The following is a 15,642-nucleotide window of genomic DNA, read 5'->3' on the forward strand; positions in this document are numbered from 1 at the left end:
TTGATCTAAGTTGATTTTAATTTCCTGCATTTTAAATTTCCTGTTAATCAACCTCTGGTTCCTTGATCTAAGTTGATTTTAATTTTCCTGCATTTTAAATTTCCTGTTATTCAACCTCTGGTTCCTTGATCCAAGTTGATTTTAATTTTCTAGCATTTTAACACCTGTTACCAATCTCTAGGTCACTAATTTAAGTAGGCTTTAGTTTCCTAACCTTGAGCACCTAATCGCCCAAAATATGGGTCTAAATCTTTACATAATCCCTACACGAAAATTTTTCCAGTAGGAATTATGTAAAGAGGGGCAGCTGTCGACACCATATTTTGGCCGATCCCCAAAATCAATAAATTTCGAAACTAATCCCCAGCACTAAGTCTCCCTTTGCCAGCCAATTACATTTCCGATCTCTCTTTGCCGAATAACCACATTTCCGATCTCTCCTCAAAAGGAATCAAATCAATACTAAGTCCCCATGTCATTTAAAGCCTTGCCGATCTCTCAAACCAATTGTCAAATCTTCCGAATAGTTAATTACATTCCCGATCTCTCTTGTTCAGACGAAACTGAACCAGCACTAGATCTTCATTTTAAAAGTTTAGGAATAATCAAGTTAAGGTTCCAATCCGATTTAATGGCGATCCCGATCTTAAGTGCTCAAGCCAAATTTCCAATTTTAATCAAGTCCCGTTTAGCGTTGGTTCCCTGCCGATCTCATGCTTATTGTGTTTTCCGACCTCTTACACTTAGATTGACAATCACTTTTAGTTGTTTTAATATGCTCAGACAATCAAGTGCTTAAGTGACTTAGAGATTTTCCGATCACATCCATTCACTGAACAAAAAGGGAATTTCATTTCATATTAAAGTTTGTACAAGTCATTCGGCTGGAGGATCACCCCCAGCCTGATCTACATTTTGCTCGTTTCCTCTCTCACCCTCAGCATGCTCCTCACTATCCTCACCCTCGTCCTGGGGAGCCAGATCTACTATCCAAGAGAAGTCCTCCTCAGGGTATCGATTCTTGAGCTCGGCCAGGAGATCCCTGTGAGCATTCACATAAGCGCCGGCCTCCCTTGTCACTGCCTCTTCCTCTTTCGCTTTGAGCTCCTCAGTGAGCTGAGCAACTTCACCAGCCCGGAGCGCCTGAATCTCTTCAAGAACACGATCCCGCTCGGCCAGAACACGAGCTTGCTCGGCCAGCTTGTCCTCGTAGAACTTCATCTGCCCCTCAATTTCAGATATATAGTTCTGAGCGGATGAGAGTTGGGATCGGAGGGAAGCCACTTTATGACCCATCTTCTCGACCTCCTTACCCAGGCGGTGAGCCTTCTCCCGGACGATATGCTGATTCACTAAGCACTCCACGTTCAGGCTCATGGATCGGGTCAGGATGTCATCAAGATTGTCCGGAGACAGCCTGTCCCGATCCTCCCGAAGGCAGATAGAAGGCCCCAGAACTTTAGCCAAACCCGGATTCTCCCGAACAGTTCGGTTCTTCTCCAAGGAATGGATCAGCACTTGAGCACCGCGGGAGAGGGTCCTTGTGGTAGGTTGAGAAGGACCCCCTTCCGCACCCGAAGCGACTGGAGGAGGTGGAGGCGGCTCTTCTTGGCGAGGAGGAGATCGGATCATCTCCCGCACTTTCCGAGAGACTTCTCTCTTTCGCTTCCGGCTCTTCTTAGAGGCTTCGCCGCTTGCCATACCTGCACAAAGAAGAGGTCAGTGAGATCGCTAAGGTCCAAAGATCTGAGATATAGAAAAATACCGATGCCGAGGTCAGAGAGCTGAAGCCCGCAATCTTCGCCAGTGATCAATTCCATTGTCCAGTGATGCAATTCTGCAGTCACTGCGTCCAAACAAGAGAACTTCTCTCTGGCCGCCTGATCTTTCAGCTCCATCACCATCAGGCCTTTTTCCCTATTTAAAGTGATGCGCTTTGGAAGTACGGGGCCCTGGTGCAGCCAGCTGCGAGGGAAACCCTCAAAGCCGTTCGGGATTTTACTCCTCAGGATAAAGAAGCGGTTCTTCCAATTCTTCAGGGAGGAAGGCAGGTCGGTAAAAAGTCCACAATGGGGTTTTGCCTGGAAGAACCAATACTCGTCGTCCTTTCGACGAGTCAGCCTATGCAGTTCGGCGAATACCTTAGCTGTAGGACGGAGTCTCTTAGCTCGGCAGAGGCCTCGGAAGGCTACTAGGATCCGCCACGAGTTCGGGTGAACTTGGGCGATGCACACTTGGTGATATTTTAAAACTTCCTTGAAGAATTCGTCCAAAGGGAACCGTAGACCGGCCTTTAATTGTTCTTCGTAGACCATGATCATATCGTTCTCCTCGAAGAAGTGATCGGCACGAAGATCGCCGTGACACTTAATCAACTCGTAGGAATCAGGCCAAATGTTATACTCTTGGCTGAACGACTGCAGATCGATTTCTTGAAGGACTGATAGCAGCTCGTCCATGGGAAGATTCTCTCTCCCTGAAGAAGGTACATGCCTTGATGGTGCTGTTGGCCCCTGAGCTGAAATAGAAACCCTAGAAGGTTCAGGTCACACGCTTGGTCTGACCACCTCCACTTCATCAGATGACCACGAGATCTGAACGAAAGGGGGGCTTGCCGCTCTCTGACCCTCGGCGCTGCTCATTTTCAAAGGAAACAAGGAATTTAAACTAAAATAAGGATCAAAACCCTTACCGGAGTCTGATCGGTGTCGGAAGAACTTGAGAAAACGAGAGAATTTTGAAGTTGTTCGCAAGAAACTGAAAATGACATAAGGGAGCAACTGGCTAACCCCTCCCCTATTTATACCCGTCCGAGCATTTAATGCTCATGGTGTCCCAAGCAGCGCATCGGTTAACGAGATCCGCCAGTCTTTTCTGACACGTCTCACGAATATTCCAGAGATTCCATAAAGAGATCGGTTAACTATAGAGCGGCAGATTAAGGTGTTTTGAATTACGGATTGGATAAGGTCATTCAAATTAAGAGTCGGATCAGGTAAATACTTCTGAGATCGGAGAATAACCAATAAAATAATAATAAAAATGATAATTGACAAAATAAAATTTTATTCCAAGGAGATCGGATTACATTAAAGGTCTGATTACATCATGTGGGCGATCTCTAGAGATCGGATTACATTAAATGTCTGATTACATCATAAGGGCAATCTTTAGATATCGTTGGAACATCCTACCTAAAAGGCCTATGTCAAAGCCTAGTCTCGTGGCTGAGTCAAAAGATGTGTTTGATCAGGAGACCGGCCATCGACAGATGTACAGCTCAGATGGGGTGACTATGACTCTCATGAAGATGGAGAGAGTCATCTCCACTGTCATCGACCAGAACTGAGCTGTAGTCGGGACACCCAATGTGGTGAGGAGCCAAATGAACTTCAAGGGGCAGCAACCGATGTTAAGGGGAATATTAGCAGTCTTCTCGCCCAAAATCGGTTCGCCGATTATATCGGTCGAACGACTCGAGATTGACACGATCGAGGTCCTCGATCCAGATCGGTTAATTAGTCCGATTCTCTCACTGTCATCAGATAGGGTCATCATGATTCTTCGATCACCGGGATCGTAAACTTTTAGGCAAGGAACAAAGAGGGCAACCAGAAAAAGATCAAAAGTGGTCATCATGTCCGGGAGTGTTGCCGGAGCAGCTGGAATAGGAAAATGAGGAGAAAAGGGGAGAAAATCAAATGCAGGAGGTTTCCCTGTTGAAGGTATATATAAAGGAGGTCCGAGCATTTATTGCTAAGCAGAAAATGAGGCGGGCACCTCGAGAATTGAGGGAAATAAATGCTTTGACTGAACCGAACCCGATAAAAGGGAAGACCGAAATGATAGAGATCGGTAGAAAGGAGGCCGGCCTGAAAGATCGGAAAAGGAGCGTGTTAGGAAGATCGGAAAAGGAGCATGTTAGGAAGATCGGAAAGGAGAGGAGGTCGTATAGTAAAGAGAATAAGACAACTTCCGCTAACTGTCGTTATAATTAGAGCCGAGGCAGTTAAAGCAGACGAGATCCCCACCGCACGCCTCAGAATCGCCCGCATCACTGACAAGTACTAGAGTATGTCATGACAGTGCTATACATCTCAATCTCCACCGTTGATCTCATTTGTAAGGACGATCCCAGAGCCCTTAGATCAAAGAAGAAGAGGACAAAACCGGCGCCTTTTATTCCCAGCCCTCGGATCGCCCCGGACAAGAGAATTTGAGAACGTCAGATTAGAAGAGGAAAAGAACAAATATTCTGAAGGGGATCTCGGTCGTTCGTTCTGATTCTCTTTAATTCCTGAGCCTCAGATCATGTCCTTTGAAATCCTGACCCTCCATCTCCCTCAAAATAGATCCTGATCCTTCAGGGGAAGCACCCGGTTCCTATAAATACCTACATGAAAACTGTTCAAAGGGGGACGAAATAGTGAATATAGCGGAAGGACTCTGAAACTTAATTCAGCTCGTTACTCTGCTATTCTTGAGCTTTCATAAGAAAAACTTTTGAAACCAGTTTTCTGAAGTGTTTTCTTGAAAAAGGATTCCTGAATACTGAAACTCTCTATTTTCAGTTCGTTCATTATCCTGTGACGCTCTCACTTTCAGTTCTTTGTTATCTTTGTTCCGCTCCCATTATCCAAGCTCAACTTCACTCATACTCGGTTATAATTTTGATTGGACGGCATTTTAGCAAGGTATTCTTCATTTCAAGGCAAACCTTAGTCTTCGGGTTATCAGCCCGCGGCCCCGTTACGTTTTGTGATCCCGTAGTTAGCTCAATAGATTCGACTTCCTACAGGTGAGTGCTTATATCGCTGCTTTATCAAGTGCTTGTTTCTATTTTACGAATTTCCTTTATTTATGTTTTTGTAATTTTCACCAAGTTTATATTGCATTAAAAAACGCGTAGAAGGTTATTCCCGAGTTTACTTCTTTGTTAATCAGTCTATTCTTTTTTTCAATCTTCGTTACTTCTAAATGCAAGAGTTCTAGTTGGACAAAATATAGGTAACCATATCTAAAGCATTTCTTTAAAACGAAAGGTCTAAATAATAATTCGGGAAAATAGCAAAATTGAATCATTAGGCTAACACAGAAGACGATTGGATAAGACGTCACAAGGCAGAGTAAAACCGAACATAAGATAAATAAATGGGATAGATCGGGTATCAAAAGGCACTGGTAAGGCGATCACATAGGAAGGTCGGAAAATTCAGTTTGATATCCCCTGTCTAGTCACAAGGTACCAATAAGTTAAAAGAAGCCTTATTCCGAGCCCCAGCATCTTTGAATGCCAGAACCCTTAGTTCTAGGCTTTTGTGACGTGTAGCTGTAATCAAATTTAGAGAGATCGGAAAAGTCCTTATCCGACTCCTATTAAAATAAAAGAGATCGGAAAAAAGTTCTTATCCAACTCTCACCTAAAAATTTTAATAAATATTTAAAAGGAGATTGGAGGAGAGTTCTTATCAGATTCTCAATCTAAAATTTTAATAAATATTTAAAAGGAGATCGGAGGAGAGTTCTTATCCGATTCTCAATCTAAAATTTTAATAAATATTTAAAAGGAGATCGGAGGAGAGTTCTTATCCGGTTCTCAATCTAAAATTTTAATAAATATTTAAAAAAGAGATCGGAGGAGAGTTCTTATCCGATTCTCAATCTAAAATTTTAATAAATATTTAAAAAAGAGATCGGAGGAGAGTTCTTATCCGATTCTCTATCTAAATTTTAATAAATATTTAAAAAAGAGATCGGAGGAGAGTTCTTATCTGATTCTCAATCAAATTTTTTTAATCTAAAAGAGGTCAGAGGAGAGTTCTTATCCGATTCTCAATCAAAATCTTTAATGAATATGTAAAAGAGGTCGGATGAGAGTTTTTATCCGATTCTCAAATCGAATTATTTATACGCACAATAATCCCTAAAATAAAACCAATATGCAACAGCCACTCACTAAGGTTGTCTCATTTACTTATGTATCTGGGTCATCCGTATTAGTGAAAGATCAAATATTCATTTCGTCAAAAGGATTAACATTTCCATTTAAACCCTCCTAACTATCAATTCTAATTTATAAAGAACGTGAAGTTAAATCTGCTTACCCTCATTGAGGGACGAGGTGGGGTGCCTAACACCTTCCCCACCCGTTTTCGGACCCCGAACCTAGAATCTCTGTTTTTGAAGTGGTTTCATTTTAATTTACTTTCACAAATGGTTTTCTTTAATTTCCCTCAAAATTAAAGTGGCGACTCCTCACTTTTCCCACTTCGGTGAGTGTTCGTCCAGCGACCGCAAAACACTCTTTCAGGATATTCTTCTTCAATTCCTCATCTCCCGGTACACATATTCTGCCTTTTTATAATATAGGCACCTATCTCCTTTCAACTTATAATCAGTCTCCTTCCCCTTTTGAATTCTGCCCATAACAGTTAGCAACTTTTCATCCCTTAGTTGTGCTTCTTGTATTTGTTGTAATAAAATTGGCTTTACATGCAACTTAGCCAAAAGTACCCCATCCTGTGCTAAAGACAGTCGAGCATTCAGTGCTCTTAAAGCCATCATGGACTTCTTGCTCAGTGCGTCAGCCACTACATTTGCCTTCCCAGGGTGATAGTCAATTACACAGTCATAATCTTTAAGGAATTCAATCCATCTCCTCTGTCTCAGGTTGAGTTCCTTCTGGGTTGGCAAGTATTTCAGACTCTTATGATCAATGTAGATATAGCACTTCTCACCACACAGATAGTGCCTCTATATCTTCAGTGCAAATATTATTGCAGCTAATTCCAGATCATGTGTTGCGTAGTTCTTTTCATATGGCCTTAGCTTTCTGGAAGCATAGGCAACTACTTTCCCTTCTTGCATTAGAACATACCCAAGCCCGTTATGAGAGGCATCACTGTAGATCACATAGTCCTTCCTTGACTCTGGCTGTGTTAGCATTGGAGTCTCTGTAAGCATAGCCTTTAGCTTTTCAAAGATAGCTTGACATTTGTCATTCCAGTCAAACTTGACATTCTTATGCAGTAATTTAGTCAGTGGAGTATCTATGAGGGAAAATCCCTTCACATATCTTCTATAGTAACCAGCTAACCCCAAGAAGCTTTTAACTTCTGTTACATTTCTAGGAGGCTTCCATTCAACTATTGCTTCAATTTTCTTTGGATCTTCTCGGATCCCATCTGCCGATACCACATGTCCCAGAAAAGATATCTCATTTAACCAAAAGTCACACTTGGACAGCTTAGCATACAACTGCTTTTCCCGTAGTGTCCATAGTATTGATTTCAGGTGTTCATCATGCTCATCTCGGTTCTTAGAATACACCAGAATATCATCTATAAAAACCATAACAAACCAATCCAAGTAAGGATGAAAGATACAGTTCATTAGGTCCATAAAAGCCGCTGGTGCATTTGTTAGCCCAAATGGCATCACTAGGAACTCATAGTATCCATATCGAGTCTTGAAAGCAGTTTTAGGCACATCTGCCTCCTTTACCTTTAGCTGGTGATAGCCTGATCTGAGATATATTTTGGAAAATATACCGGCTGCCTTCAGCTGATCAAACAGATCATCTATCAGTAGTAAAGGATATTTATTTTTAACAGTCACCTTATTCAGTTGCCAGTAATCTATACAAAGCCGTAGGGTACCATCTTTCTTCTTTATAAATAACACCGGTGCTCCCCACGGTGACACATTTGGGCATATAAAGCTCTTATTTAGTAGCTCCTGTAACTGAACTTTCAACTGTCTCAGTTCAGTAGGTGCCATTCTATATGGAGCAATGGAGATCGGTGCAGTACCCGACATAACCTCTATAGCGAACTCCACCTCTCTATCAGGTGGCAAACCAGGTAACTCTTCCAAAAACACATCTGGGAATTCACATGCTATGGGGATCTCCTGCAAGCTCGGGCTTGTCTTCCTAGTGTCAACCACATGTGCTAAGAAAGCTTCACAGCCCTTCCTTATCATTCTTCTGGCTGCTGTGGCTGATATGATAGTAGAAAGACAACTCGTTCCTTCACCCACAATTGTAATCTCATCCCCATCTGCTGTCTGTAATGAAATCCTCTTCAGCCGATAATCTACCATCACCTGATGACGTGATAACCAATCCATTCCCAATATCACATTGAACTCATGGAATGGTAGTTCAATTAGGTCAGCTGGAAACTCATACCCTTGTATTTTCAGAAGATAACCCTTGTAAACCTTTTTCACCATGACACTATGGCTTAAAGGGTTACTAACTTATATGTCCTCCTCTAACTCCCCTATCTGTACCCCTCTATCAACTGGCGGTGTAATACACACGTAGGAATGTGTGGAACCGGGATCGATTAGTGCACATACTAACATGTCATAAAGGGAAAATGTACCTCTAATGACATCTGCTGGATCTAGCTCATCCCGAGCTCTCATGGCATAAGCGCGAGATGCTACTCTAGGCTCTTGCCTCTCTACTTTCTTTGAAGCAGGTTTGTGTGATGGTCTAGCTGTCTCAAGCCTCACAGGTTTTTTACCCCTCTGTGCTGCTGTGGCAGACCTCTGAGTCTGTGGTGAAGCAGCGGAAACACTCCTTTATGGGCAGTCTCTCAAGAAGTGCTCTGTGGACCCACATCTGAAACAGCCCCCAGTCAAAAGTCTACACTCTCCTCGGTGGCTCCTCCCACAGTGTGTACAAACTGGCACCGAGGCCGGTCCCTGTGCTGCAATGCCTGGTGAGCTACTAACTGATATCCTAGACTGGCCTCCTCTCCTCGGGGCAAACCGTGATCTCTGCTTCTTACCTCGATCCTGAGTCTGGCCCTGAGACTCCTTGGGCCTCTTACTACCAATGGATGCTGAACTGAACTAGCCCGATTCAAAACCTCTTTTACGCTACCTGTCCCTCCTGGATTGCTCTTCATCTCTGGCTCTCTCCACATCCAGAGCTGATGCTACCAGTAGGGAGAAGTCTGTGAAGTGATGAGACGTCACTATTAGCCAGATGCTGTCATTTAGCCCATCCTCAAATCTACGACACCTATCGGCCTCTGTAGGCATCAACTCCTAGGCATATCTGCTCAATCTCAGGAATTCCCTCTCATACTTCGAAATTATCACCTGTCTCTATCTCAAAGCCAGGAATTCCCTTCTTCTGGCCTCCAGGTATATATGGCTGATGTACTTCTTTCTGAATTCAGCCAGAAAGAATTCCCAAGAGATTTGGGCAGGCTATACTGCTCTGGACATTGTCACCCACCACTGGTATGCATCCTTTTGCAGCAATGATAGGGCACACTCCAATTACTGCTCTGGGCTGCAGTGGAGCTGCTACATTATCCTCTCAATCTGGTCTAGCCAATGCTCAGCAGTGGCTGGGTCATCCTCCTTCTTACCCATAAAGTCAACGGCCCCGAACTTCTGCAGTTTCTCTAATGGGGACCTCTGTATCGGCTGGAAAGGTGGTGGTGGTGGCTGTGGCTATGGAGGTGGAGGTGGAGGTTGCTGTGGCTGTGGCATAGCTCCGATGACCTGACGGAGCAGTTGAGCCATCTGTTCCAGGAAGACCTACTGTGTCCTTTTGAAGGCACCAAGAGATGGCTCTACTCCACTACTGCTTTGCCCTCGACTAGGAGCAGGTGTGGGTGCGTGACTCTCTACCTCCTCCTCTACTGGTCTAGGAGACCCGTGCTAAGAAGGATCAGATGCCATCGATCCTATAAAATAGATAAAGAACAAATATGTATTAGTGTCACCTCGACTCTAATTAAAGGCCCATGCATGTTATGCAAACTATTTCGTTCTATTGATCTAGGTCTAGACCGCTTAAACCATTACTTTGATACCACTAAATGTAACGTCCCTTACCCGTCTACAGTGTAGCCGAGCAAGGAGTGCACATTCGGTGCCTAAGCACTCTATCTTATCGTGTCCTGTCCATTGTTAATTTTAAACTTCATAAAAAACATATGGTAAAATTTTTTTTTTATGGAGACCCGGATAGAGCCTCCTCTGTTTTATTAGCATCTGGTGGGTTCCACTATTTACCTATTAACAAAATCATATTCCATTCATTTTCATTCACTTCTTATATATCATGTTATTCACAATTATTCATATGATATCAAGAAAAAGATATATATATTTTTCATTCATATTAAAAATCCATATGCACAATAATTACAATTTATTTACAACTCAACATGAATTACATCATTTACATATGTACAATAAACAAAATACAAAACCTTAGTGCATGGGCCCTACCAAAATAAATACTGCTGAGGTGACTAATAGACTCTGGCAGATTTGATCAGCTTCTGTATGAGCACTAAGGCTGTGGTTGCTGCGGCTGCTGGGTCTGGTCTCCAGTACTTATGCAATGGAAAACCAATGAGCTAAGCGATTTGCTTAGAGGTGCATACTTTAAAATAAAAGCAACAAAATATTCTAAAATAACTAGTCTATGTATTATTTCATAAAATTTGAGTCTTTTACATATTTATTTATCTTTGGAAATGATTACACTTATCAGGATCTCTTATATTTATTCCTCTGAATTTTCGTCTAATTAAATTCATATCAGTGCCCAAGTAACCTATAATAGATTATAAAGACTAGATACCAGGGAGTATACTAGTTAGACAGCCATATGTTTATCCAGTATACGTCAGTCATGTCAGGCACAAGGTCAGCGGGCAGGCATAAAGTCAGAAATGATAATAGGCACTATGGCTAACGGGCAGACATATAGCCAGTAGAATAATCTTCTCAGACATATATTATCTGTCAATGATCATTCATGTGAGCAGTACTGCAATCGGTAGTCCCTAAGTGGTATCCAAACTATATATATAAGTCTAGGTATACTTTGGGCAATTTAAAACATTATTACTTAATTTTTTTGAATTTATTATTTCATGCCATGTATCATTATGTAGTGGGAAAGTAGGTCCCACTTGCACTTTCATGTAGTTTATACATTAGGCAATTTATGAAGGTTAAGTCCCTACCATAAAATAAATTGTTTTATGAACCTTTTATTAGGTTCAGTTTCAGTGTCTTAAATCTAATTATTAATTTGATCAATTTGTGGCCACTGTTTGGTCACACTCCCTTCATAGAAGTTGTTCCTCTATGTCTTGTCTTTGTTTTCCCTTTTGAATTATGTCATTTGGGTTTTTAGAACTCAAGTTATGGTCAAACAACCACAACTGGTTCATTTCCTAATTCTAGTTCTTTAACTAGGCAGCTTTTGGACTTAGAATTTTCCTAATTAATTCAATATGTTGCAGCTACTTTTAGGTCTAGTGTTCTTCATAGAAATTATTACCCAATGTCTTGTGGTCACTCAAAATTTTAAATCACAATTTTTTAAGTTTTGTGGAATTATTTATGGCCAATTAACTAACCTGGACTCCTGTACCTTGAGCCAACAGGATTCCAGTTTAGGTCAGTGGCTTTGGGTTAGCTTTTAAGGTTCTTACATTTATAATTTGAGGATAGTGTCTGAAACAAAGTTGGAACCCTATTTCTTAGGTTTCTGGAAAGATATGGCTCATCCCAATTGGATTTTCTATTGGGAGATATGACTAAAAGACTGTTCTGGGGTCAAGTGGTCACTTAGGCAATTTTCAAAATTTGTATGCTAATTTTACCTAGCTAATTGACCTAGTTCCTTTGATTTCTGGCTTTTGGTCAAAATACCAATATTGTAGATCTATTTCTTGTGGAAATTTTTCCACTAGTTTCATTGCATTTGGATTTTTGTAGACCAAGTTATGGCCTTTTTGCCAAAACTGGTCGGGTAAGCCTATGTTCAGTAATTTCTGGACGATATGGTTCTAGACAGTTTTGTGTCCCAATTTGGGCCAGCAATTTGGTTTGGTTAGAGGCATTTCTAGGCTCTGTGTTCTTCATAAAAGTTATAGTCCTATGTCTAAGCTTTCCAATGGTATAAAATTCAGGTCATTTAGACCTGTATGGCCAAATGAATATGTACTGTTCATTTGATCATTTTTCTAGGTTCATTGTATGGTCAGCCAGATTGGAATAGTAATTTGGTCAAGTTTTGGATAGAATTTGGGCATAATTTCTTCATGAAAAATAGAGAGTTTTGAGTTTGGTTTAACCTCCAATTGGCCTCATACCAATTGGAGCCACACAATTTCAGTTATAAGTCAAAAACCAAACTAGACTCATTGAGTCCCAGAACCTGCACAAGAAAGCACTCCTAATTTTCAATTTCCTCCAACTCTCAAACTACACATGGCATTCACGGCACTTCTATAAGCAACAATTCATCTCAATTAAGTCAATTTCAAGCATAAGACAAAATCCCCAATTCATGATCACAAACCCTAATTTCAAAGTTTCAATCTTATGCATTCATCCATGCAAATTAATTTATACTACTTTAAACTCCATTAATCAACTTCACTAACCAAATCAAACTATCAAGAACATGAATTCCATTCCTTCCTAGGGCTGTCGAAATTCAAGTTTCCATATACTCAAGGTTTTCTTTTGATTTCATGAAATTTACACTTAGTTTAGCATGCTTATACTAGTTAAAGAAGAAAAGAAACTTGTTTAGTGCACTAACCGCTTTGATCACTTTCTTTGGCTTATTAAAACTTTGAAATTTCTACTCCTTGTGGCTGCCTAGAGCTTTCTTGTGATGTGGGGATGAATTTTAGTGAAGATAAACTAGGGTTTTGAGGTGGGAAAGCTTAGGAAAATTGAGCTTGAAAGAATAAAATGGAGAGAGAGAGAGCTATGGAGAAATAGATTCAGCCATGAAAGGAAAAAAAGAAGAAGATGGTTGTTTTTAATTAATTTTGACTCATTTTTATGTCTTCTTTATCTCTTAATAAGCATTTGTTAATTCCCCATTGGTCTTCACTTTTTATAATGTCATCATAACATCATGCTCACCTCATAATTCCCTTATATCTTAAATTCTTTTCTTTTCCCTTTTTCCACTACATAGTTCAGGATTTAATTTATTTTATGTGTTTTAATCTCTCTTATTTTAATTGACATTTAGGTTAAAATTCAATTCTGAGATTAAAATGATCAAAATGCCCTTCGTTATGCTAATCAGGTTATTTTTTGTCTGTACCGATAAATAGATTCTCTTAAATTTTCTTTGATGTTTCTAATGTCATTTATACCTCAATAAACCTTTAATTAAGTCCCAAAAATTATTTCTCAGGGTTCCTCGTGGGTCTGGGGTCAGCAACTGTCTTCCCAGTTACTTCCCGGTACGATCACCCATCGCTGTGGCTCTGGCTCCTTAACCCAATTGCATTTCATTACTCTTGTTTTCTTTTAATTTTTCTTATATTTTTTTAACATTTATTCTATCAATTTATATCTCCTTACTATAGTTTAAGTGTAGTTCCAGATATTCTAGTTGTCAGAATAGACATTAGTCATCGATACGGTAGAACGTATGGACTACCTACGGTGAGAGCATTACAACTGTAATGGTAGAGACTGGTACTGCTAAAATTTGTTTAGCAATTAGTGTAAGGGTGGGGAAAGTATTTGTGTGTCGATGCCACCAATCAAGCACTGGAAATTCTTTACCTGCAATACTATCACCAAATTTGAAAATAGTGGTTAAATAAATGTCAAATTTAGAATTATCGCCAAGGAATCCTCTAGGTTTTTTTGCCTTTGTAATAAGGCTTGATCACTCATGCTTATTTTGAAGGATGGCTCATTCTGAACTTGACTAGAATGCTGAGATTGAGAAACTAATTGTTTGCTAGAGGAATAAAATTTACTATATAAATCTAAAATTAATTTTCTAATTTCAACAATTATTGCATGAACATCAAAATTAATCTCATCATCAAGATTTAAACATGAATAATAAGGAGAAAAATAATCATTTAAACCATTTAATTTACATCTAGAATAAAAAACATAAGCAGCAAGATAAAGTAGAGGAATATTTTTGAAATAATTCAATTTTTTTTTTTTCATATTAGAATTGCAATATCTTAAATCAATATTATTTTTATAGTCTTGCAATGCACCAATAATATTAAGACATTCAATAATAAATAAATGAGATGTAAGATAATAAACACTATTCAATGTATATGTAGTATCATTAAAAACTTTTTAAATACCCAAAAATTTTGTATAAATGTCATAATTTTGTGAATATAGTTGAACTTGTAGCATATTATTGCTAATAAATGTGCACAATAAATCTTTATATCGAAATGATTCATTTAGCAATTCATACATTGAATTTCAACGTGTGGGAACATCTTTTGGAAATCTTTTTGATATTCTATTATTTATTTTATAAAATTTAACTCATTCTTTTATAATTTGAGGATGTCCCCTTAAAAATGAAATTGCTTTTTTTATAGAAGAAATAAATTCATTAAGGGTTCTTAAATCATCTTGCATACACAAATTTAAAACATGACATGCACACCTAATATGAAAAAAATTTTCCTCAATATTGAGTTGGCAAATTTTTGTTAAGGTCACTACTTGATGCAGAATTTGTAACAATATTAACAAAACTAATTAAAATAATTTTATAAACTAATCTATATTATTCTAAAATATTTTTAATCATCCTATAAATATTATCAGCATTATGTTTCTTATAAAAAATATAAAATGCAATTATTCTTTTTTTTTTATGATCCAATCATCATTAATCTAATGGCATGTTATGCCCATATAAGAATGCATTTGCTAATGATCACTCCAAATATCACTATAAATAGAAACTTGTGCACTCATATTTAAAAAAATTTATAGTAATTCTTTTTTTCCTTTACTAAATAAAGAAAAAATTATACATTTTAAAGTATTTATAGGAATAAGTTTGGCACTAGTATTTATAACATTTTGACAATAATTAATAAAACCAAGTTTTTCACTAAAACAAAAGGATAAATGCCCAATAAAAATTATTTTTGCTAACTCCACTTTATTTTTTTGATCAGAATATTGAAATAAAGACTGAGATTTAGTATTCGCGTACTCAAATATTTGAGTTTGAGACTTATGATACCCAATTTTGATCGGATATTTCTACTCTAAATGCTTCTTGAGTGTGCCATATCCATCTCCCATTTTGAACTTGTTGACTTGACCATAATAGTTGCAAATTACATCAAATGCGTTTTTGAATCTTAATTTTTTTGTAAAGTAGACTTTGAGTATGTTGGAAGTGAATGCTTTTTTTGCCTCATCTTTCTCGGCTTGTTGATGTTGGCTTTCTTGAGTGTGATGGAATAATTAATGAACTTTAACATCATCATCATCATTCTCAATTTGCTCCATTATGTTATCTTAATCAATTGCAGTAAGCTTATTTGAATCTGGATATATTGATTCACCAACCTATTCTTCCCCCTACTACTACTGGATGAATTTCCAAATCCACTATCTGTTATTTTCTTAAAAAGAAAAAACGATATAATACTATGATGAAATTTAAAAATAAAACAAAATAATGTAGAAGATAACAAAAATAGAAGGTACTATAAATTAAAAAAAAAAGTGAAAAAGATAAAAAAATGGTACTAAAAATTTGAAAATAAAGAAATAGTGTAAAATTTTAATTAGCAAAATAGAGATATTAGAAATTTTTATAAGGATATA

Source organism: Hevea brasiliensis, chromosome 4, assembly GCF_030052815.1.
Source record: "Hevea brasiliensis isolate MT/VB/25A 57/8 chromosome 4, ASM3005281v1, whole genome shotgun sequence".
Taxonomy (NCBI): Eukaryota; Viridiplantae; Streptophyta; class Magnoliopsida; order Malpighiales; family Euphorbiaceae; genus Hevea; species Hevea brasiliensis.